The sequence below is a fragment of the Lissotriton vulgaris genome, chromosome 3_1, assembly GCF_964263255.1.
Source record: "Lissotriton vulgaris chromosome 3_1, aLisVul1.2, whole genome shotgun sequence".
Taxonomy (NCBI): domain Eukaryota; kingdom Metazoa; phylum Chordata; class Amphibia; order Caudata; family Salamandridae; genus Lissotriton; species Lissotriton vulgaris.
In genome coordinates, this window is record NC_141689.1 from 290,782,201 (window position 1) to 290,805,909 (window position 23,709).

Sequence of the window (23,709 nt, forward strand, 5' to 3'; positions counted from 1 at the left end):
TTAGGTTTGCCAGCTAGCTCAGAGGTCACTAGAAACGTTCTTGAATGAACAGGGAGGAGTGAACTTCCCTGATTAGACAAGAAAGGATTCAGTTTCTGACAACCGCATAAACATGACAACTTTGCTCTCTCAGAATAAATAGTGTATCTCTAGAGTCGTGTGAAAACAATAGGCAGCTATTTCACTCAGTCAATCGTGCATACTTAGTTTCACCAGAGTGCAGAGAAATAGAGAGACGGGCATTTTCAATAAAAGGTGTTATTTATTGAGCAGTCTTGTTTCTCATGCAGGAGAAATGAATTGCCACAATTGCAATACTTATCATGAAGTAAAGTGCGTACAGTAAAAGTAGTATTATGAAATAATACTGTAAAAGCATTGATATGGTTTCTTAGCCATATGGTACTTTAAAATGGATAAAATATATACATACATAAAAACATTGACTAACATACTCAACTGGTGCTTCTAACTACGCCTACCCCGGTGTACCTGACCTAAGCCTAATACTTGGGAAGGAGTAAGTAAGTAGCAGTTTAGGTTAAGTTGGTTAAGATTGTTTTGCCAAGAATCTGCATCAAGAATTCTCTTAAGGGTTTAGTCAGCTCCGTACCTTGGTAATAGAATGTGGGAGGTCTGGTATCTCTTTCTTCAGGACTCGATCCCCCAGCAACCCACAAGGGTGGCTGGAAACACCGGAGCCAGATTTTCTCGGCTGTAGAAAAAGACAGCGTCTCTCTCAGTGCGTCAAAACGGGAGGGGCGGCTTCCTTGGGCTCTCGCATCAGCTGGGCTCTCGGGCAAGTAGATGGCCGCTCTGCTCCAAATCACTGTGTGTTTGCTTAAGGCAACTGTTGGTATATTTATACCTGAAAGGTGCTGAGTTTGACGTAAGGTTGGACATAAGACGTCACTAAGAACTAACAGTTCTTTCTTGACTCCAGGAGTTCTTGTTCAAATCAAAACAAAAGCAGGTAGGTTTTCCCGGGCTGCTGGAGGCTTGGTTTGTTTAAAGAACGCGTTGTGCTTTCTAGGAGTCGATGGGAGTAGCCGTGCTGTGCTTTGGACTGCATGGGCTATTACTGAGTATGGATATGATTCTTATGCCTTCATAAGGATATTATTGATTATAACCACAGAAGGGCTTGAATCAGGAATATCGAATTAGGGTCCTAGATAGAAACACAACACCCACTTCACGATTAAAGTCCATCATTACTAAAAAACTAAGCAATAGTAAACATATGTGTTTTCCAACCCACCCCAAAATACATATTTCGCATTTGAAATGGTATATGGTAAATACACGAAAATTAGTATTGGTACTGTACGCTTTTCAAGCAGTGTCATCATGCAGTTAAATGCATATATATATCAGCTGAATGAATTGCGAAAATTACACATGAAATGGCTCTGAATACAGAAAAGAATGTCGAGACCATTCCATCACATATTTATACAAAATGCTGTATATGTGCTAGAGGCTGAGGTAAAATATTGTCTCTAGTATCTTAAAAATAGAAGCTCTGTTCTCTAAGAAAAGTTCTACTTTAAGCAGAGTACCATGTGCCAAAAAAAGTACATATTTTGGAAAATGGACAAAAATAATTTCGCTTTCAGGGGAAACAAATAGTTCCAAATATTTTCGGTAGCTTTGCTTATCAAAACTGAAGGCCGAATTCAGAGTTCAGGGAACGCTGTGTGCTTGTTAAAAATGTTCATTCTCGTTGCTCAGGGGAGAACATCATTTCAGACAGACTCGCAAAAAATTGGTCTACCACATCAGGTGAAAGTTCGACCAAGTTCGAAAATGCTGCAACTGTGCAGTTCTCTGCGTGATTGCTATCATTGATGTTAGGATCAGCAATGCTCACAGAAGGTTGTACCTGTTTGGTGCTGCTTTCCTCTCGTACCTCAATGCCACCTACTCGTAGTGGTGAAGTCTCAAAGAATGCCGTCATCAGAATAGGTAGCCGCTGGGGACAACACGATGCATGAGTCGTTACAGGACCTAGCAAAGTATCGATATCCATTGGTACTGCTGATGGTAGTGTAAGAGAGACGTCCAACACGCATTCTTCTCCGCATAGCAGACATCGAAGCACAAGTAAGATGCAATCCTGCCAGATCGGTCTGAATGAAAGAAACCAGGTTGTACTTAGATCTCTTAGCCGGGCCAATCCGAGGACTTTAGTGATACGGTCTCGGTATCGTATTGCTAGGATCGTTTTTTCCATCATTGCTGGAGTCTTGTCTGTGGATTGGCTTGCCATATCGGAGCAGAAGGAACAAAAATAGAATTCCTTTCACGAGTCCCAAGATTAAGGGTAGGCCGCCGACTGCATTGGCTTTATGTTGAGGACCACAATAACGATAAAGACTGGCAGTCTAAATATGCTTTCATGGAATGTAGTGGGTATCAAGCTCAAATTCCCTGAGTAGAGCACGTTTGTTGACTTGCATAATTTATACTTCTTCAAGAAACATGGGCAATTAACTCAACATCAAAACCAGGTTTCTAACCTTCAGTGAAAATGCATTCCCATCCCTGGCCGGTCACCCTGCAGGTGGGCTGCTAATTTGGTTACATCTGAATTTGTTCCCCGTCGTTAGATCAGCTCCAAACAACTCTAGGGACTTAATAGCCATTGAAATCAAAATCGTGACCCAAACAGGCCCAAGATTTAAAGCCTTGGTGAATATCTATATTAGGTCTGTTCAATCAAAAACATCCAATCCAAAACATCCAATCCTTAACAGTGGATAGTTAGATGCCTTGATGGAGCAGTTCAATCAGAAAGCCCTAATAATTGTAGCGGGCAACATTAAAACTTGTATACCATCAAATACTGGGTGTAATCCCCGGAAACTAACAATGTTATAGGTATAAGAACTCCTGTGACACCATCATTCGGCCATAAGAAAAGAATACAAATAACCAAAGTGGGCGCCCAAATTGTAGACCTAATATTAGATCATGGCATAAGAGTTGCCAATAGGAATACAAATATTGCCACCATCGTCGTACCTTTCAAAGAGGCTTGAGCACTTCACGAATAGGCCACATACTAGTGGCCAGATCTATGCAACATGAAGGTGGTTCCCAAACCGGATAGTGATCTCCAGGCGCTAAGCTCAACCTGCTCTATGATTGTGTTCACCAATGTAAAATTAGAACCTTTAGTGACCATGCCCCCTATTGTAGTGTAGTTCCTATTTTCCCAATAGGCTCTGCGCATTGGAATAACGTAAACAGCAGTGTAGACGTAGGACTGAGGTCATCTAGGTCTCTACTGACTATGTTAAACTTAATTTAGGTTTGCCAGCTAGCTCAGAGGTCACTAGAAACGTTCTTGAATGAACAGGGAGGAGTGAACTTCCCTGATTAGACAAGAAGGGATTCAGTTTCTGACAACCGCATAAACATGACAACTTTGCTCTCTCAGAATAAAGAGTGTATCTCTAGAGTCGTGTGAAAACAATAGGCAGCTATTTCACTCAGTCAATCGTGCATACTTAGTTTCACCAGAGTGCAGAAAAATAGAGAGACGGGCATTTTCAATAAAAGGTGTTATTTATTGACCAGTCTCCTTTCTCATGCAAGAGAAATGAATTGCCACAATTGCAATACTTATCATGAAGTAAAGTGCGTACAGTAAAAGTAGTATTATGAAATAATACTGTAAAAGCATTGATATGGTTTCTTAGCCACATGGTACTTTAAAATGGATAAAATATATACATACATAAAAACATTGACTAACGTACTCAACTGGTGCTTCTAACTACGCCTACCCCGGTGTACGTGACCTAAGCCTAATACTTGGGAAGGAGTAAGTAAGTAGCAGTTTAGGTTAAGTTGGTTAAGATTGTTTTGCCAAGAATCTGCATCAAGAATTCTCTTAAGGGTTTAGTCAGCTCCGTACCTTGGTAATAGAATGTGGGAGGTCTGGTATCTCTTTCTTCAGGACTCGATCCCCCAGCAACCCACAAGGGTGGCTGGAAACACCGGAGCCAGATTTTCTCGGCTGTAGAAAAAGACAGCGTCTCTCTCAGTGCGTCAAAACGGGAGGGGCGGCTTCCTTGGGCTCTCGCATCAGCTGGGCTCTCGGGCAAGTAGATGGCCGCTCTGCTCCAAACCACTGTGTGTTTGCTTAAGGCAACTGTTGGTATATTTATACCTGAAAGGTGCCGAGTTTGACGTAAGGTTGGACATAAGACGTCACTAAGAACTAACAGTTCTTTCTTGACTCCAGGAGTTCTTGTTCAAATCAAAACAAAAGCAGGTAGGTTTTCCCGGGCTGCTGGAGGCTTGGTTTGTTTAAAGAATGCGTTGTGCTTTCTAGGAGTCGATGGGAGTAGCCGTGCTGTGCTTTGGACTGCATGGGCTATTACTGAGTATGGATATGATTCTTATGCCTTTATAAGGATATTACTGATTATAACCACAGAAAAGCTTGAATCAGGAATATCGAATTAGGGTCCTAGATAGAAACACAACACCCACTCCACGATTAATGTCCATCATTACTAAAAAACTAAGCAATAGTAAACATATGTGTTTTCCAACCCACCCCAAAATACATATTTCGCATTTGAAATGGTATATGGTAAATACACGAAAATTAGTATTGGTACTGTACGCTTTTCAAGCAGTGTCATCATGCAGTTAAATGCATATATATATCAGCTGAATGAATTGCGAAAATTACACATGAAATGGCTCTGAATACAGAAAAGAAGGCCGAGACCATTCCATCACATATTTATACAAAATGCTGTATATGTGCTAGAGGCTGAGGTAAAATATTGTCTCTAGTATCTTAAAAATAGAAGCTCTGTTCTCTAAGAATAGTTCTACTTTAAGCAGAGTACCATGTGCCAAAAAAAGTACATATTTTGGAAAATGGACAAAAATAATTTCGCTTTCAGGGGAAACAAATAGTTCCAAATATTTTCGGTAGCTTTGTTTATCAAAACTGAAGGCTGAATTCAGAGTTCAGGGAACGCTGTGTGCTTGTTAAAAATGTTCATTCTCGTTGCTCAGGGGAGAACATCATTTCAGACAGACTCGCAAAAAATTGGTCTACCACATCAGGTGAAAGTTCGACCAAGTTCGAAAATGCTGCAACTGTGCAGTTCTCTGCGTGATTGCTATCATTGATGTTAGGATCAGCAATGCTCACAGAAGGTTGTACCTGTTTGGTGCTGCTTTCCTCTCGTACCTCAACGCCACCTACTCGTAGTGGTGAAGTCTCAACGAATGCCGTCATCAGAATAGGTAGCCGCTGGGGACAACACGATGCATGAGTCGTTACAGGACCTAGCAAAGTATCGATATCCATTGGTACTGCTGATGGTAGTGTAAGAGAGACGTCCAACACGCATTCTTCTCCGCATAGCAGACATCGAAGCACAGGTAAGATGCAATCCTGCCAGATCGGTCTGAATGAAAGAAACCAGGTTGTACTTAGATCTCTTAGCCGGGCCAATCCGAGGACTTTAGTGATACGGTCTCGGAATCGTATTGCTAGGATCGTTTTTTCCATCATTGCTGGAGTCTTGTCTGTGGATTGGCTTGCCATATCGGAGCAGAAGGAACAAAAATAGAATTCCTTTCACGAGCCCCAAGATTAAGGGTAGGCGGCCAAAGACAGAATGGACAAAATTCGTGAAGATTCCCAGAACTGTTTCAAAGGGTGCTAACAGTCCAGGAAAAACTGTCTTACATACATGTGCGATGCCACTGGTATCAGACATGTTTAAGATTTGGCTTAATATTTGTACGAAATGCACGGGGCAATTTGTCGATAAAAGGGAATGTATCTCTGCCGATGTCCTTGCCACTTGCAGATCATGCGTTTCTTTGGATGACGTTAAAGGCACAGTTGTCTGTAAAAGAATAGACTTCATTCTGCTTAAAGTATCAATTCAAATAGAAGAGATATTCAAGGAAGGCCATAACGCAGCCCCCATATCTGGATTGCTGTGTGGATACAATACTTGCATACAGCAAACGACCCTGGAAGTTACGGTCACGAGATAGGCTTTTCCTGGCACCATGCCACAACAGCTGTGGTCACTTATTAAAATGTAACTGCTGTTAGAAAGTTGTCTAAAAAATGGCTCTATCTGTTTTGCAGGCGTGCCATGCAGGTGACATGAAAGGTTATTTGAAGACCCTTTGCAGGCTCCATGCAAATTAATACCTTGACACAGAAGTGTACCGCTTAGTGATGTTTTACAATTGTTACCACTAAGGAATACCTCCTTTTTCCCTTCACTATAACATCTGTGTGTATAAGGTAAACCCCAGGTTGATTTGATGTATTCAACCTTTCATACTGGCCCGCATGTATATACTCTTGGCAGTATTTAAACTGGAAAGTTGTTATCGGAATTGTAATTGTTCCATGTATTATCCATTCAATGACAGGTCTCTCTGACATTGTCAATGGTAATCTCTCAAGTTTTTCAATGCTCAGAATCGTATAGTCTGCTCCTTTTTGTGCCAAACTGATTTGTTTATCAGTAAGGTTAAAGATACCGAATAATGACGTTGTGTTGATTAAACGCCATGGTACATAGCCTGAACGCATATTTTGCAACGTCCAACCAAGCTGTACAATAGAACGTAATTGAGACTGACCATGTTGTAACATTAGTAAGTCCTGCTCTATTATATCAAAAGCAGATGATACAATGCTGTCCAGTGAATGTATTCTGGAGGACAGAGTCGTTTACCCATTGTCCACTACAGAAAGTGATTTTTCCAAATTTATACGATCAATTTCTCGTATTTTTTCTGCTGTTTCAATTTGCATTACTTTCCAAGCTTCGTTGTATGCAGCGTATATACCTGCCGCTATGAAACGTTTTTGACGTTGTTTGCGTGGTCCCAATATGAAATCACGCAAGTCAGCACCGTCTTTAAGTAAAGTCAAGTGTTGCTTAATTTCAGCCAGTGTGGATTTCTCTAGCCACTTAAGGCATAGTTTCCCTACACTGTATGTTGTAACTATCCCTGGATGTTGTCTCTGGGAGTATCTTGGGTCTGGCCTGGTCATTTTGAACCCCTGTGTTTTGTTCAGGAATCTATCTTGACAGTTATTTGTGTCTGTTGGCCAGATCAACCACTTTTTCCAATCAGGATATTTTCTGTTTTGGTGTAAAATATGGGATACGTCTATCTCCACATCTGTAATGCTATCACTATCAGTTATGGGTTTCGGAATAGACGGTGTATTTAAGTCTTTTATCTTAGCTAGGCCAAGACAAGTAGTTTGTTGTATTGTGTCATTCAAGAATATCATTTGTTCTGGGATCATGCAGGCCCTAAATAATGCTTCTAGGCTTTGTACTTGCCAATCTTTGGTACCCCAGATCGTTTTTGTTTCAATGGTGTTTTTCCAAAATTCGAAACCAAATGTAGACATTTTGTCATAACATTTTTCAGAATAAATCAATTTAGTATTTGTCAACATTGTTTTCATTCCTGTCCTAAATAACATTTTAAAATCAAACGTTTCTGGATCACTGTTATTAAACCCTGAGAAGTACTGGAATTTCTCATAAAATGTTTTCGAGCTGCCTTTTGGCGGAGTTGGACAGTGTTGCCATTGGTTATAAGACAAAACATTTCTAGGCTGAGCAGTTTTATGCAAATAGTGATCACCAAAATAATTATAACAGTATAACTCTCCATAATTCGTTGAACCCTGTAAGTAATCATGTTCTGTAAATTTGGCTGACATTACTAAATCTGACATCATATTATTAATGTTTTCAAAGTCCCAATCATCAGAGAAGGTACTTGGTGTCACAAAGTCACTTAATGAAACCTTGAACTGGTGTGGATAATTCAAGAGCTCAACCGGGCCAAAAATGTCATAATCAGTTCTGTCCCATGCTACCCCACCGGGTATTGGATTGGCTGAGATGTTTACAGATGACAGTTCTCTTTTCTCGATGTGGGAGGATGTGTGAGGCTTTAGGACCAAGTAGATGTTCTGACTTGCTGTGTCCATTGTACTATATTTTCCATCTATGAATTTTCCCAAACATAGAACCATGATGAGCCAAAGCAGGAGAGTAAGTACACCTAACACAATCCAAAATTCAATCCATGGTGAAATCAGATATGTTTCTTTTAGTTGGTGAAAAAGTTCAATTACTTTGTCTTTGAAAGTTTTTGTTGCAGGCGTTTCTTCATGCTCGCTTGGATCTTCAGAAAAGTCGTTGAAGTTGATGAAGTAGCCAGATGCAGTTCTGTCAATTGTTGGAATTATTTCCTGATTTTCATTTGCTTTTGCATTTTTATTTGTTTCATTAGCATAATCAGAGGCTACATCATTGTAGACTGGTGTTTCTTGACGAACTGTTGCAATTTGGGTTTCAAGAGGCACAAGTTCCATGGCATTATTGCATAGTCCTTTGTTATTCACTGCAGGTTTATCAAATGTGATTAGTCTCTCAGTATGAGCCTCTTGGATTGTAGCAAATTTCGGTATTCTGCTATTTCTTGGGAGTCCACTGGGCCTACTACTTATTATTGGCCACATGATTGTGGTTTTACCAGGTCGATGGATACAACTCTGTTCTCCTTTTTACCAGCAAGGGGAGGTAGTACAACTGATCTTGTTCCGCTGACGGCTAAGACAGGTACTGCTTTTCTGTAAGAAGGCCCAAATTCCTTCTTCACCGCGATCTTCTCTCTGACCAGATCCCCAATCTTTGGAATCCAGACAGGTCTTGCTGGGACAGGTGGTTTTTCTTCAGTGGCTGTCGGCTGTTGTTTCAACTTTATGTTACTCAGGTTTTTTCTTGTTTCATTTAAATCCTGTAAAACAGCCAAACGGTCTTTGATATCAAAGGATTTTTCTTCTACCACTGAAGTGTGACAATCAAGATCCTGAATGTGCATTCTAGTACCGAACAATAGTTCGTATGGAGTGAGACCTTTTAGAGAATTTCTTGGCAGATTATTAAGACTACGTTGGACACTTGTTAAATGTTTGACCCACCCAACACCCGAACCTAATACCCTCGCCATTATAGATTGCTTTATGTCCCGGTTTTTTCTTTCCACTACCGCATTTCCCTCAGGATGGAAGGGAGAAGAGTACCGCAATGCAATGCCCATGCTGTTCATGGCCTCTGTGTAAGCTTGAGAGCTAAACGCAGGACCCTGATCAGAATGTAGCATGCCAATTGCGTATGTGCCAATAAAGACTCGCAAATCTTTTATAACAGTTCTGGCGTCAGCCGAGCGCTGGGGTCTACATTTTTAGTGTATTCAATCTTAATAATTATGGGGACGCATTTCTCCGGCTGGATTTCTGCGCTATAGATAGCCTGATGCTCTCTAATAGGGGTATCTGGGCTGTTGTCTGGTCCGGTTCACAACTGCGATCTCTGTTGCAGTCCACACAATTCCTTGCAAAATAGTAGATATCTACGCTCATTCCCGGCCACCAGTACTTTGATTGTAATTCTTTTAGAGATTTTAGGTTCACTCGGTGCCTCAGACACAGTCCCATGTGCGCTTCTTGTATCAAGAAGATTCTCCGGTTTGTGTTTGGAATTACTCTATCCCCCACTCCAGGGATTCGAGCAAACGGAACGGAGTTTGCATCAATTATGTATGTATTACTGAGTGGATAGTTGAGAGGTAATGCTGCATAATCGCCTTTTAATTAGGCTTTTACTGCCAGCATGGTTTCTCCATCTATTTGTTTTTCTGAATGCTTTTTAGTGGCTACGGAGGCCGGTTGAACCGCTTCCGCTGTGGCTGTGTTAGCCAATGAATATCCCTGCAACGTGAACGCCATCACGTTGATGACTCAGTGCGTGTATCACGTGAGTCTTTTGTAGTTCTTTCTTTAAAAGAACTACCTGTTCCCAAAGCGTTTTATACTTCATTGTGGCACCTATGTCATCTTTGTAACCGTTTTTACTCCATGTCTGCATGTCACCGTTGTATGACTTGACGCAGAAATACGAACCACACATTATTAGTGTGGGGAATTCGCGATCGGCATTTTCAAGCGCCATCTTCAAAGATCTTATTTCAGCTCGCTGAGCTGAACAGTTTCTGAGTGATTCAGTTTTGGTGATCATCGGTTTGAATTTACCAGAGCGCCAGCGACCTTTAACTATCGCGCACGCTGCATTGTAGGATTTGTTATCTACATCGTAGTGTTGTGCGAATCTGTCCATATAGATTACGCAGGTATATTGTTCCAGAGGCAGAATTTCGATTGGCAGAGGATATTCTTGTTCATATTCTAGATCATCTAGTTTTTTCAGTTTCGGGTCAAAATAGTATTTCACGTCTTCTGTAGCAAAAGAATTTTCCCATTGTATCCATTTTGGATCTAATGCCACTGTATTCAGATTGCGTGGACTTGTTAATGCCTCAAGGGCTGATTCCGGTTTATAAACAGATATTCTCTTGCCTTGGGCTAAGGCTCTTTCTTTTGCTACAGCAGTTTGAACTGCTGTCAGATTTTTTTCTGTAGAGCTGAATTTCATTTCAGCTTGAGTGTACAAATGTGATTTGTTAGCTATAGGTACCGTTTCTCCCTCATTAGAGGTCAGGTATGTGAATCCGCATCTTCCTGGGATGACTCGGATTACAAGATTGCGTATGTTTTTCCGAGTTTGTAATTTTGTTTTAGTTAACATGTCTGTTTGCAATGATCTCAAAATCTCTGTGTGTTTCTGAGTCCAATGGATTGGTTTGAAATCTGGTTTTATCAATTCATAGAGAGGTTTAACCCTCTCTGCATAATTTAGAATGTATGTTCTTCTGAAATTCAGGAAACCTAGTATTGATTGTAAATTCTTCCTTTTTGGTGCTTGGAGTACAGCACATTTCTTTAAGAAATTGTCAGCTAGGCTCTTGCCTTCAATTGATAATTCATACCCTAAAAACAGGACAGTTAGATGGGCAATTCATGACTTTTTAAAGTTGAATTTGTAACCCTCTGATGTGAACCCAAGTATTATGGTGTTCACTCTTTTTAAGTGAGTCTCCAGGTCATCATCTGTGAGATAGATGTCATCGATATATGATAATGCCTCATCATCATATATTTGTAGTAACTCTGTTACCCTTGCTGAGAATAATCCTGGGCTATTCTTGAATCCTTGTGGGAGTCGGAAAAATTGTTTTTGCGATCCCATTATTGAGAAAGCGGTCAAATACCTGCTTTCAGGTGCAATGTTTTGACAGAAGAATCCATTAGAGATATCTAATGTTGTTTTATATTTTTTGCGCACAATGTTATTCATTAGTGCTGCACTATGTGAGTTTTGTACTGCAAATGTTTTACAACAGGAGTTAAGGTGTCTGTAGTCCAAAACTAGACGATATGAATCATCTGGCTTGGAGACAGGAAACAAAGGATTGTTCATTTGCGAGGTGCATGTTTCAATCACCCCTTGATATTCAAGTTGATCTAAGATCTCCCTGACTTGCTTTTTAGCTTCTTGTTTAACTGGGTACTGCCTTTGTGCAGTGGGCTGATTTTTTAACTGGATTTTGTGGTGAGGAGAGTCCTCATTCCATCCTACATGATTTTTGTATAAAGCAGGAGCTTGGGCCACTGCCCATTTTCTTGCCAATGTGTATTTTTTATGAATCGGAATATGATTTGAGAAGGCAGGCATAATAATTTCTTCGCCATGAGGGCACTCCCTGACAAACTCTGGTGGCCAGTCTTTTTCAGCTAACAGAATTTCATAGCCTTTAGAAAGTTTTTCCCAAAAGAGACCTTTTATTTTCCTAGTTTTATCTCCCTCTATACGTAATGTTATTTCATATAGTTTATGGGGCACACTAACTCTTGTGTCTGCAGTTTCCACCTGAATGTATTCATTCGTGTCCACTGTCTCCAGAAGATTCATCAGGATCTTGCGAGCTATGGTCACTTCTGCTGCACTGTCTAGCATTGTCTGTGCCCACTCTCCGTTTTTCAGTTGTGTCCTCAGAATTCTCGGCATGTTTAATTTTATTACTTGCTACCTTCTTTCTGGGAAATTGTAATTTTTTACTTTGATGAGCAGGTTCCTTGTCTTTGGACTTGACGTGCTCTTCTCTGTGTTCTGACCGTCCTCTTCTTTCCGATTTCTGTGAGGAAGTCTGAAAAGATCGAGAGGGACGTGTATCAACATCTTGATATCTATCAGGTTTTTTCAAATTATCCCTATTTCTAAGGTTGTATCTTTTCTCAGAGGGCTCCCTTTGGGGAGACTTGTCTTCTCGGCCAGGAGATCGTTCTCTCCGTTGAGGAGACCTTCCTCTGGACTGGAAACGTTTTTCCTTGGGAGTGGATTGTTTATTACCATCCCAACTCTTTTTTGGAGTATTTAGATTATTTTTAATAATTGTTTTTTCAGGATTTTCAGTTAGTTGGGGTTTTAACGGTTTCCCACCCAAACTATCTCTTCCGAGTTCTTCATAGGATTTTTCTATGATTCTGGCAAGTTCAAATGGTTGGTCTGCTATATCTGTTTCCTTCAATTTCTGGCGGATCGCCACAGATGCTGCTTCTCCTTTTATGTTGGCTAATAATATAGCCGAGACCTGCTTCAAGTCTTTTAGTAATTTCATACCCAGAGTTAAAGCAGGTTCTGGACCGTATTCATTTTGAATCTGTTTTAGTACATCTGGTATAACCGCCATAGACGGAACACCATGTGTTTTTGTGTATATAGAAGCAAAGACTGTACCCCAAGTGTCACAGTCTTCCACATGTGGTGCGATCCCCATTGGAAGACAGATAGTTTTGAACTCTGTGTTTCTCGGTAGGAGTAGTATCTGGAAATACTGCCTCTATTTGAGTAATTCTTTGTGCTAACCAGAATGGAATTTGTTCCCGTTTTGTGGGTACTTTACCAAGATATGATTGTATGTTCTGTGGTGTAATTTTGTTTGTGTTCCCCTGATGAGGGGTCAGCTGTGGAATATTAATTGTGGGTTGGACTGTTGAAGTCCGCATGACATATTGGACCAATTGTCTATGTATTTTAATTAAGAGTTTTAGCTGAGCTAAAAGTTCCACGATTGAAATTTTTTCAATGTCTGGGTGTGGTGTGTAGCTGGCTAGAACCGGCCACGTGGCTCCTGGTCTACCTAGTGGACCGTGCCTGATGATGTGATTTTGATGTTTTAGGGCGCCATTAAACCAGAGCAGGTGCTCTTGGTAATTTAGTGGGATTTCAACGTCCTCGAAAGGAGTGTATATATCCGGAGGTTCCTCTATTTTGTAATAGTGGAAATCACAGCGTGTGCTGCTGGAAAATGTATCCATGAACAGAATACCTCTGTCTGCCGATATTCATGGGCCTCTACCACGAATATGACTGTACCACCTCGTGATGTCAGTCCATTTTCTATAAGTTTAAGAGTTATAGTTCTCCTTACATTGACCGGAATGAGTGTAGCATTCGGGTCATTTTCTTGGAGACTTGTGGCTTCCTCTATTAGTTGAGCTGCTATTCTAGCTCTTTTCCTTTCGTCGTCACTTTCGGACATTTTTATTGACTGAAAGTTTTTTGTTGCAGATCGAATTTCAAGGAAACAAAGATTAGGTGCACAATATTTTGGAACACTGTATCCTTCATCGTTGACTAATCCAAAAACTAATACATGGGACTCTCATCCTACTAAGTTCCGGCGGATATTAACCTTTCACCCACTCCAGACGTCTTTCGGAGTTTTTACGGGAAAAGGGTTCTGTGTGAAAAAGCACGACTGAGTTACTCAAGTGTCTTGCGTTAGGTTATCGCCTTACCAAATGTTGGGTACCATCTAGAGTAGTTCCTATTTTCCCAATAGGCTCTGCGCATTGGAATACCATAAACAGCAGTGTAGACGTAGGACTTAGGTCATCTAGGTCTCTACTGACTATGTTAAACTTAATTTAGGTTTGCCAGCTAGCCCAGAGGTCACTAGAAACTTTCTTGAATGAACAGGGAGGAGTGAACTTCCCTGATTAGACAAGAAGGGATTCAGTTTCTGACAACCGCATAAACATGACAACTTTGCTCCCTCAGAATAAACAGTCGTGTGAAAACAATAGGCAGCTATTTCACTCAGTCAATCGTGCATACTTAGTTTCACCAGAGTGCAGAGAAATAGAGAGACAGGCGTTTTCAATAAAAGGTGTTATTTATTGAGCAGTCTTCTTTCTCATGCAAGAGAAATGAATTGCCACAATTGCAATACTTATCATGAAGTAAAGTGCGTACAGTAAAAGTAGTATTATGAAATAATACTGTAAAAGCATTGATATGGTTTCTTAGCCATATGGTACCTTAAAATGGATAAAATATATACATACATAAAAACATTGACTAACGTACTCAACTGGTGCTTCTAACTACGCCTACCCCGGTGTACCTGACCTAAGCCTAATACTTGGGAAGGAGTAAGTAAGTAGCAGTTTAAGTTAAGTTGGTTAAGATTGTTTTGCCAAGAATCTGCATCAAGAATTCTCTTAAGGGTTTAGTCAGCTCCGTACCTTGGTAATAGAAAGGGGGAGGTCTGGTATCTCTTTATTCAGGACTCGATCCCCCAGCAACCCGCAAGGGTGGCTGGAAACACCGGAGCTGGATTTTCTCGGCTGGAGAAGAAGACAGCGTCTCTCTCAGTGCGTCAAAACGGGAGGGGCCGCTTCCGTGGGCTCTCGCATCAGCTGGGCTCTCGGGCAAGTAGATAGCCACTCTGCTCCAAACCACAGTGAGTTTGCTTAAGGCAACTGTTGGTATATTTATACCTGAAAGGTGCTGAGTTTGACGTAAGGTTGGACATAAGACGTCACTAAGAACTAACAGTTCTTTCTGGACTCCAGGAGTTCTTGTTTAAATCAAAACAAAAGCAGGGGGGTATTTCCCGGGCTGCTGGAGGCTTGGTTTGTTTAAAGAACGCGTTGTGCTTTCTAGGAGTCGATGGGAGTAGCCGTGCTGTGCTTTGTACTGCATGGGCTATTACTGAATATGGATATGATTCTTATGCCTTTATTAGGATATTATTGATTATAACCACATAAGGGCTTGAATCGGGAATATCGAATTAGGGTCCTAGATAGAAACACAACACTATAGTTCCCACAAGCAAACTAAGGAATATTGGATGGGCAGTCATGGTGATGGACATCAAGAGCATGACACATTTATACAACCTTTTCATACATAAACTCTCTCAGGTAGACCTCACAAATGTAGGCATTATCAACTTTGTCTCTATCCATTGTGAACTTATGGGCATACTAAGGTTATGCTTTGTGATGAAGCAGAAAAGAGGTGCTTTCCCAAAAAAAATCCTCCTGGTATATAAAATCCTCCTAACTGGAAAAATGTCTCCTGCTAAGTGCTATCAAAAAGGGTCTAAGCCTTGAAATATCAGAGGCCAGAAATAGGCATCTTAGCCTGCTAGATTTTCTACAGGCAGGTGTTGTTCAAACTTAATGATTGGATGGACCAGAACAACATCCTAGAAGAGGCGCACGCAGGGTTTAGACCAAAGATCAGCACACTGGACCAGGACCTCTGCTTCAAGGTGATAACATGGAACTATGTCACCTTGAAGCATGACCATCTATATGTCCATTTTATCAATCTGAGAGCAGCAGCCTTTGAACTAGTCCCAAGGGAAACCTTATGGAATATTTTAAATGAGTATGGCATTCCCCTAGGCCTGTTAAGGCTACTGAAAGTCCTACATGCAAACGTGTACACAAAGGTCAGGTGCAATAATGCAGGGGACTTCGACAGACAGGTTTGAGATCAATCAAGGGGTAAGACAAGGGTCCATCCTTGCACCCACCCTTATCAGCCTATGTATTAATGGAGCAGTAAGTAAACTGGTGGATTGCAAACATGATGCCCCTAAAATAGCAGGTGTGTCTACTCCTATTTTGATGTTTGGGGATAACACCATGCTAATCTCGGGAACACCCATGTGGCTGCAAGCAGAATTAAATGCCTTTGTCTCTGTCTGTGAGAAAAGAGGTCTAGAATTAAACCCCACTAAGTCCAAATTTATGACCATCAATCCTCACAGAACATATAGAGAAAATGTGTCCATAGAGGGGGGTCCCCCTTGAGAAAGTCTCGTACTTTGATTACCTGGGAGTAAGGTTAAGTGATAGCCAGTCCTGGGGCCCTGAGCTAGAAAAAAGTAAAGCCATCCTCCAAATAGAAACCTCAGCTATAGGGAGAAAATATAGGGCTGCCTCGAGAGGCGCTCTGTCACCGCTTACTGCTGTATACAGAGCATCAGCTGTAGCATCTGCGATTTATGGAGCTGAGATTTGGGGTTACACCTCAGCAGAGATGCTGACAAAGATCGAAAATAAGTTTAAACTCATTCCAAGTTTTCCTTTTACCCCATTGAGACTTGACCTAGCCCTTAACCCAATACATTTAATGATTTTAGTCAAACCTTTGTTATACTGGATTAGACTGTGGTGCACTAGTGACCTAGCAACATACAGGGACTGAGTAAAAGAGCTTATGGCTTATTGGCTTATGGAGCTTATGGCTCTTGACAGGGACCACAGCACAGGCTGTAAAAGATGCATCCCACAGAATAGGTATGGTTAATTTATGGAGCCCCCCGAAGTTGATCATTAAAAGTAAAGGTAAGAATCAGTTCTGGGAGGCAACTAGGCTGCAAACATGGAAAGTATACCAGGATAACAGCATAACTGGCCAGTTCCCCAAACAGGAGTGTGTACCCAGCCTCGAGCCTTATATGGACGGTATGTATCCATATCGTTCTAAATGTTTATATGTCCAATTTTGTTGCCCTAACTGCCCCAACATGTAGAATCCGTAGAGCACTTCATGTTTTTCTGACCCCCAATACTGGCGTTAGAAATGGCTGATAGCGGCACTCAAATCTATGGGAGTGAGACACTGTAGGAAAGCAGTAAGGCTTCTTAAGAGGAACACAAGGGAATTACTAGCCTTAGCAGTCTTGCGCTACTTGCTCCGTGCCTGGGTTCAGAGAAAGAAGCCTATAGATAACTCTCCATCTATGATAGCTAGCCCATAGAAAAAGTCTCAGAAGGCCTATTTAGCGTCATCCCTTCTCCCCTCTTTTATACTTCTAATATAGATATTGGTGATTATGTCATTTGTATGCCTTGTCTATGTAATTGTTCTACTACTATATGAATTTTTACTTCTATGATGGATATTTGCATAACAGGATAACCCATTTCGCCCTAAGAAAAGTATATACTATATATCATAGTGATAAGATCTGTTTTAATCAATAATTATTAATCTTAACTTATTGCTGCACTTTAACTGATTGTGAAAAGGAAGCCTGCAAGATGTTTTTAATAATATTGAATGTTATGTTTTATGTGTGTAACTTTTTATGGCGTTCAGCCGTAATAAAAAGTTTGATGATGACGATGACATCAATGAGGCTACAAACAAGTGGCCATTGTCACGTCTATTTGCCTAATAAACAAATACAGGCATTTTATTTTTGGCTACAGATAGCTAAAATGAGATATTCCAACTTTAAGCTAGCCACCACGTTCTGCTTGCAGTGGCCACCTTGAAATGGAGTATTATTGTTTCAAAATGGCCACTATATTCTGAATGTGGTAGCCAGAATGCCATGGGAAATTATTGTTTCAAAATGGTGACTGCATTGAGAGTACAGTGGCCATTTAAAAGTGATGTCCTGTTTTAAGATTCAAGATAGATAACATATTCTGAATATGTACAACTGTCGGAAATTGGTCTATTAATTCTGAGGGGTGACCATACAAACTTAATAAACATAATCTAGTTTGTCAAAATCATAGTTTTTAGAGAAACACTACTCAACCCCTGAAAACTCTGGCACGAGCACAAGGCAAGCCACTTATTTTTTTTAACAATCCACTTTAGGATGTGTTAAATTACAGCAATCCCAAACACATTTACAAAAATAGAGTAAAAGACAAAGAGGAAAAGGGCACTAAAATGTAAAGCTTTAAGGCAAAGGGCACCTAGAAAATGTTCAGCACCTTTGAAAACCCAGACTTCCGTACAATTTCAGGCTGACCACAATGAAGCAGAGAGCAGATATACCAAATGGGTCATCTTGGTTAAGGGTTTACCTTCTGAATTAGTCTCTAAAATGAATTGCAAAATACTTTGTAGTGGACAGTCCAAAACTGTAGCCAGCAAGGGTCTCTGGAACTATATGCCATCGTCCAACTACTATTGAAGCCAAAAGTTCCTACTGTGAGGACTAAGCTGGATTTGTAGCCTCCAAAGTGGCTTTGCAAGTTGGCCAGATTTGTTATCTCACTCCACTCTAAGGTGCCAACTTCAAAACTAATCACTTTTTTAGTCCTCGGATTCCTCCACAGGGGCAAAGTTGTAAGTTGTAGCCAGGAAAGGCTCCAAAATGCTAAATACCTGTTTACAGCACCCTGAGAAAGCCTCAGCACACTGCGCAGAATCCTTTCCGGGCAGTCCTTCAACCCTCACGTCCTGAGGACAGGCTTCTAGCTCCTCAGCCCGGGCTCATGCATGTCCAGCCCTCACTGGACAGATGTGTCCTCTTGGAGTCAGGCATCCACCTGCCCTTTGTGTCATGGAGCAGGCAAACAAAAAGCAAAGCACCTGAGTCCTGAAGGCAGATTCATCAAGACTGCCGCAGTCATGCAAAGCAGGCAACATGCTGATAACTTATGCTTTTCAGCACTGTGTGCTGCTCTTAACTGCTTCGTGGCCCTTTTCTTCAATGAGGCATTCCATCCCTGGTATTTGGGTCTTCCAATTCATCTACCCATGTATTGTGATGCAAACCTGAATTATAAAGATTGTCAGACTTGGTTTTGCATCACAAAATTATGCCTGATTGAGACAAGTGATAAGTAGAATGTAGTTATTTCTCCCAACATTCCACACATTAGCTGTGTGCTGCACTGTACATAGCACATCCAAAAGAAAATACTTAAAAGTTGATCTAAGCAGAGGATTCTGTACTGTAATGATAGTCTGTAATGAACCTATGATAGGCATCATGATCACAACTTTGCATTATGGTGCAACTGGGTTTGCGTGGCAGCTTGTTTGTGTGCCAGCATAGAAGAAAAAAGTACTAGTAGGATATATTGAGTAAACATGGTCCTGTGCTGCTTTCTCCCCTGGAGCAACACAGTGCAGCAACTTTTCAAACTAAACCTACCTCACAGAGAGCAGTTTGAGTACCCTGATGCCAGCAATAACGAGTCCTTGAGCCCTCGATTCCTCTTCCAGCAAGAGACTGCTTTCTTCCAGAAAGCTTTACTTACCCAGGTAGAAACTTTCCAGGCCATGAATATTCTGAAGAGGTGGTGGTGAGGTGCCAGTCTTTATCCTGTGCACCAGCCAATGATTGAATAATTGTCTCTACTCAATCCTGGCCATGTTCCTGCCCTGTCCTCACCTGCTTTTGCAGAGAACTTAATCTGCACCGTACTTTTAAATTAGCCAGAAACCTGGCAGCTCCCTAGTCATTCACCTATTTAGATGAGCTTTCTTTTCACCTGACAGGATCAGAACTGGTTGTCCCTCCTGCTGGGACTGGAACCAAAGGGCTTACGAGGGCTCAGGAAGGGGAGAAGATCCTGTCAGGCCCATTTGGGATTTATTAAGTTAAAAGAAGAGGTATTAAGGCTTCCCTATGATCTAATAACTGTCCTCCTCAATCCCCACATGGCTAATCTCTGATAAGTGGCCAGCAGTGAACACCACCCTATTCTTCATTGGCTCAGAGCTAGGCTATTGCCTACAGAGCCATGGATGTGAACTATCTCATCTAAGGATGTATATTCCAGCCCTGAAGGTGTGATGACTGGCAGAGCTGTTTTAAGGCAGTTCTACTCCAAGATGCTGAAAATACATTCTTATGAGATTACTTTTCAACTCAAGTTATCAAAAATCTGAGCTCAATAATAAATCATAATTTGAACATTAAGGGGAAAATAATTTTGAATAACTTTTCTAGCATTTTCCCAAGCACATATAGAATGTAAATATGTTAACTAACACCTAGGTCTGTCTGATGTAAATGTAGTTGAATTTACACAGTGGAAACAGTTTTTATGCCTCCAGTCAATGTGAGGATACATTTTTTAAAGTACGTAGCAGGCCACTCTTTTTTAAAAAAATATTTGTATTTGCATTTTCAACCAACATAAGCACAGCTGGCCAGTCACAGATAGTTAACCCCACATTCAGGAGCCCCCTGTCCCTCCACCCACGCCCCAGAATAACAGCATTGTGAACATTAATTCCACAAGAACTAGCCACCCCATATAGTAATACTCTGTCTCCCCCCAACAGTACTCCATAAGGTTCAGTACGGCTGCCTGCCTTCCGACAACTTGAAACATAGCCTCAGGACTCCCAGTGTGTCAATCTGTCCCCAGATCCACATCAAGACCATGGTATCTTCTCCATTTACCCAACACTCTACGGAATTTCTGAGGGCATCCTCTAGCTTTGTATGTGACCCTTTCAGCCACCATGTACATATCCATGCCCCTCCTCTATTCTTCAACCTGTGGTGGTGCAGGAGCTCCCTACGCTCCGACACGTCTCGTTTCGCCACCACTAAAGATAGCATCACAAAAATCAAATGTGGGTGGCTCAAATCTACATCTGTAGTTATCCAAAGTAAAACAAATTTTGGGTCCAGTGGGAGCACTGGCTCTAGCACCTCACTCAGTTCCCCCAATATGTGTGTTCAATAGGCGTGTACGATAGGGCAGCCCCAGATAATATGGTAGGAGGTCCCCTGCGGGTGTCCACATCTAATACAACAAGAGTTACTGGCTCGACCCATGCGGTGCAGTCTGGCCCTGTCGTAATATACCCTATGTAGTATCTTATATTGTATGAGTCTTAGTCGGGATTTAATCACAACTTCTCTGTGGTGCATCAAGGCTGCATCCCAGTCTATTGTGTCCATCTTGTCCAAGTTCTGTTCCCATGTTGCTCTCAGTTTCCCTAATCTGTCTGGCGTGTTATTATTCAAAGTTTTATACGTCAATGACACTAGTTTACTGGCTACCTGTTCTTGCAGCAAACGACCCTCCAGTGGGGCATATTCTGGCAAAGCAGAGGCGAGCCCCATCTCAGCCTTCCAAGCATGGCGCAGTTGCGCGTATTTGAGGAACTGAGTGGGGCACAGTCCATATTCTGCCGCCAGGGTCCCATAGGGTTTAAGTTTCCCCTGCGCTGTCAGGTCCCCCAACGTGGAGATCCCGATATCGTCCCATCCCCCAAAACCTGATAGTTTGTGGAGCTCCTTTAACCATGTACAGGTCCAAATCAGTGTCTGTTTGGCAGGTTTGTGCGACCATGTCCCAGATCTCTATAGTTATCTGCGTAGCAGGGAGTAGTCGCCTCTTACCCGCCCCCCATATAAATAGTGAAGACTAGTGCGAAGGGACATGGTGTCTCTTTCCAACCTGTATGTCGGGTGATCCGCAGGTGCATGGAGCCAGTCATTTATCGGTGCCAAGTGTTCCGCCCAATAATATGCTTTCACATCTGGCAAGGAAATCCCCCATTGTATTGATTTCTCTGTAACGTATCAAGGGCTATTCTTGGTTGTTTCCCTAACCACAGCAGGGAGCGCAGTTCCACATTTATCACCTTGAACGTCTGTCCGGGGAGGGGGAAGTACTCATTCTGTAGGGCATACAGGAAGCGGGGCAGTGTGATCATCTTAAACATTGCAGCCCAGCCCAAGATCGGAAGAGGGAGGGCCTTACATCTAAGGGCATCATCTCCAAAATTTCTGATAACTCGTTGGATGTTCGTTTCGTAGGAGACGTGTGACCTGAAGGGCCGCAGGCAGTGGGGACCATTCCTCCTCCCCGCGTGGACTATTTAAGAACGATTTATGCCAGTTGATGGTGCATCCCAAGAAGGAGCCATACCTACCCAGGAGCTTGAACAGCGCAGGCATCGTAATGGCCGGTTGAGCAACATATAAAAGAATATCATCCGCATATAGCGAAATTTTTTCTTCCTGCATGTCGGCCTGTGATATACGAAATCCCCGTATCTCATCCGTTTGCCAGACCTCACAGGCCACTACTTCAATGATAAGGGCTAATAGTAGTGGTGACAGCGGGCATCTTGCTGGATCCCCCTTCTGACAGGGAAATCATTGGACAGGATCCCGTTCACTTTCACCCAGGCCAAGGCGTCTGCATAAAGCAGTCCCATCCATTTCCTAAAATTGGGGCCTATGCCGAATTTGACCAATGTCGGCTCCAAAAAGGGCCAGTGAGCAGCGTTGAACGCTTTTTCAGCGTCGAGAGAGAGGAACATGTGCGATTCCTCCCGCCCCTTAACCTCCATAAGCCATGTGTTCGCCTCAGATTTTGTCTAGTCGCCCTGTCCGTCAAGAATCCGGTCTGATCCTGATGGACCAGGCTCGAAATCACCTAACGCAGGCGGAGAGCCAAGACCGTCGCCAAGAGCTTAGCCTCCACATGCAGGAGGGAGATTGGTCTATAAGACGCGCAGTCCTCAGGAGGTCAGCCCTGCTTTTATATAGATATGATTGTGGCCCTCCACAGGTCAGACGGGAGAAGACCCTCATCGGCCATGTCTTTAAAGAGCACCAGGAGGTGGGGCGTCAGCAGGTCTACACCTTTTTTAAAGAATTCTGCCGGAAGTCCATTCGGCCCGGTGATTTCTCTGGCCGAAGTCTGGATATTGCCTCTCTAATTTTAGTGGTCATTATGTCACTTTCAAGGGCGTACTTGTCCGTTAAGACTGGGGTTCGGACAATAGACAGGTAGTGCATGATTTCGTCTGACCCCCCCAATGCTCTGGCTTTATAAAAGTCTTGATAGTAGGAAGCAAACGTCTGGATGATGTAAGCATCTCCTTTCTGCATCTGTCCCCAAGCATCCCCCACCCCTTCAATCCACCTGGCATCCCTTTCCTTACGGCTTAGCCAAGACAGCAGTTTGCCGGACTTGTCCCCAACATCATATAGCCTGTGTAAGGTCGCAAGCGCATGTGCTTTGGCTTCCTCTGTCGCTAAATCTTTATACTGCTGTTGGGTATCTGTCAGGTGCCGAAGCACCTGCGATTCCCCTCCCGACAAATACCGCCGTTCCAGGTCCAATACTTGGGTTTCCAAGGTATTAAGCTACTCCTGTGGCTTTCCGTTTCTCCCAGGATATTCTATTTTAGGCCCTGTCGCGGAGTACAGTCTTGTAAGCCTCCCAGATGGTCACACTGGACTGCACTTAGCCCACTTTCTCTGCAAAGTACACTTTCGTGTCCGCCCTCAGGCTCTGCGCTATCTCATTATTTTGTAAGCCCCATATCTTCAGTCTCCAGCCTCCGTCACTGGCTCGAGGCCACCCACCCAGCCTGACCAAAAGCGGCGAATGGTCAGAAAGGTCCCTTGCCAAATACTCTGCCTCATCATCAGCCTCAAGTGCATGTCTAGGGAGGAAGACATAGTCCAGTCTGGAATGTACCCTATGTGTCCCGGAGTAATATGAGTAGCTTCTGGTAGCCGGTTGCAGCCATTTCCACACGTCTGTCAGGCCTAGTGTGGTCATAACCCTGGCTAGGGGCGTAGTCTGGGAGCCGTCTTCGCGGTACCCGGAGCGGTCTATAGGGATGGACATAACGTTGTTAAAGTCCCCACCTATGATGTGTAGCGTGC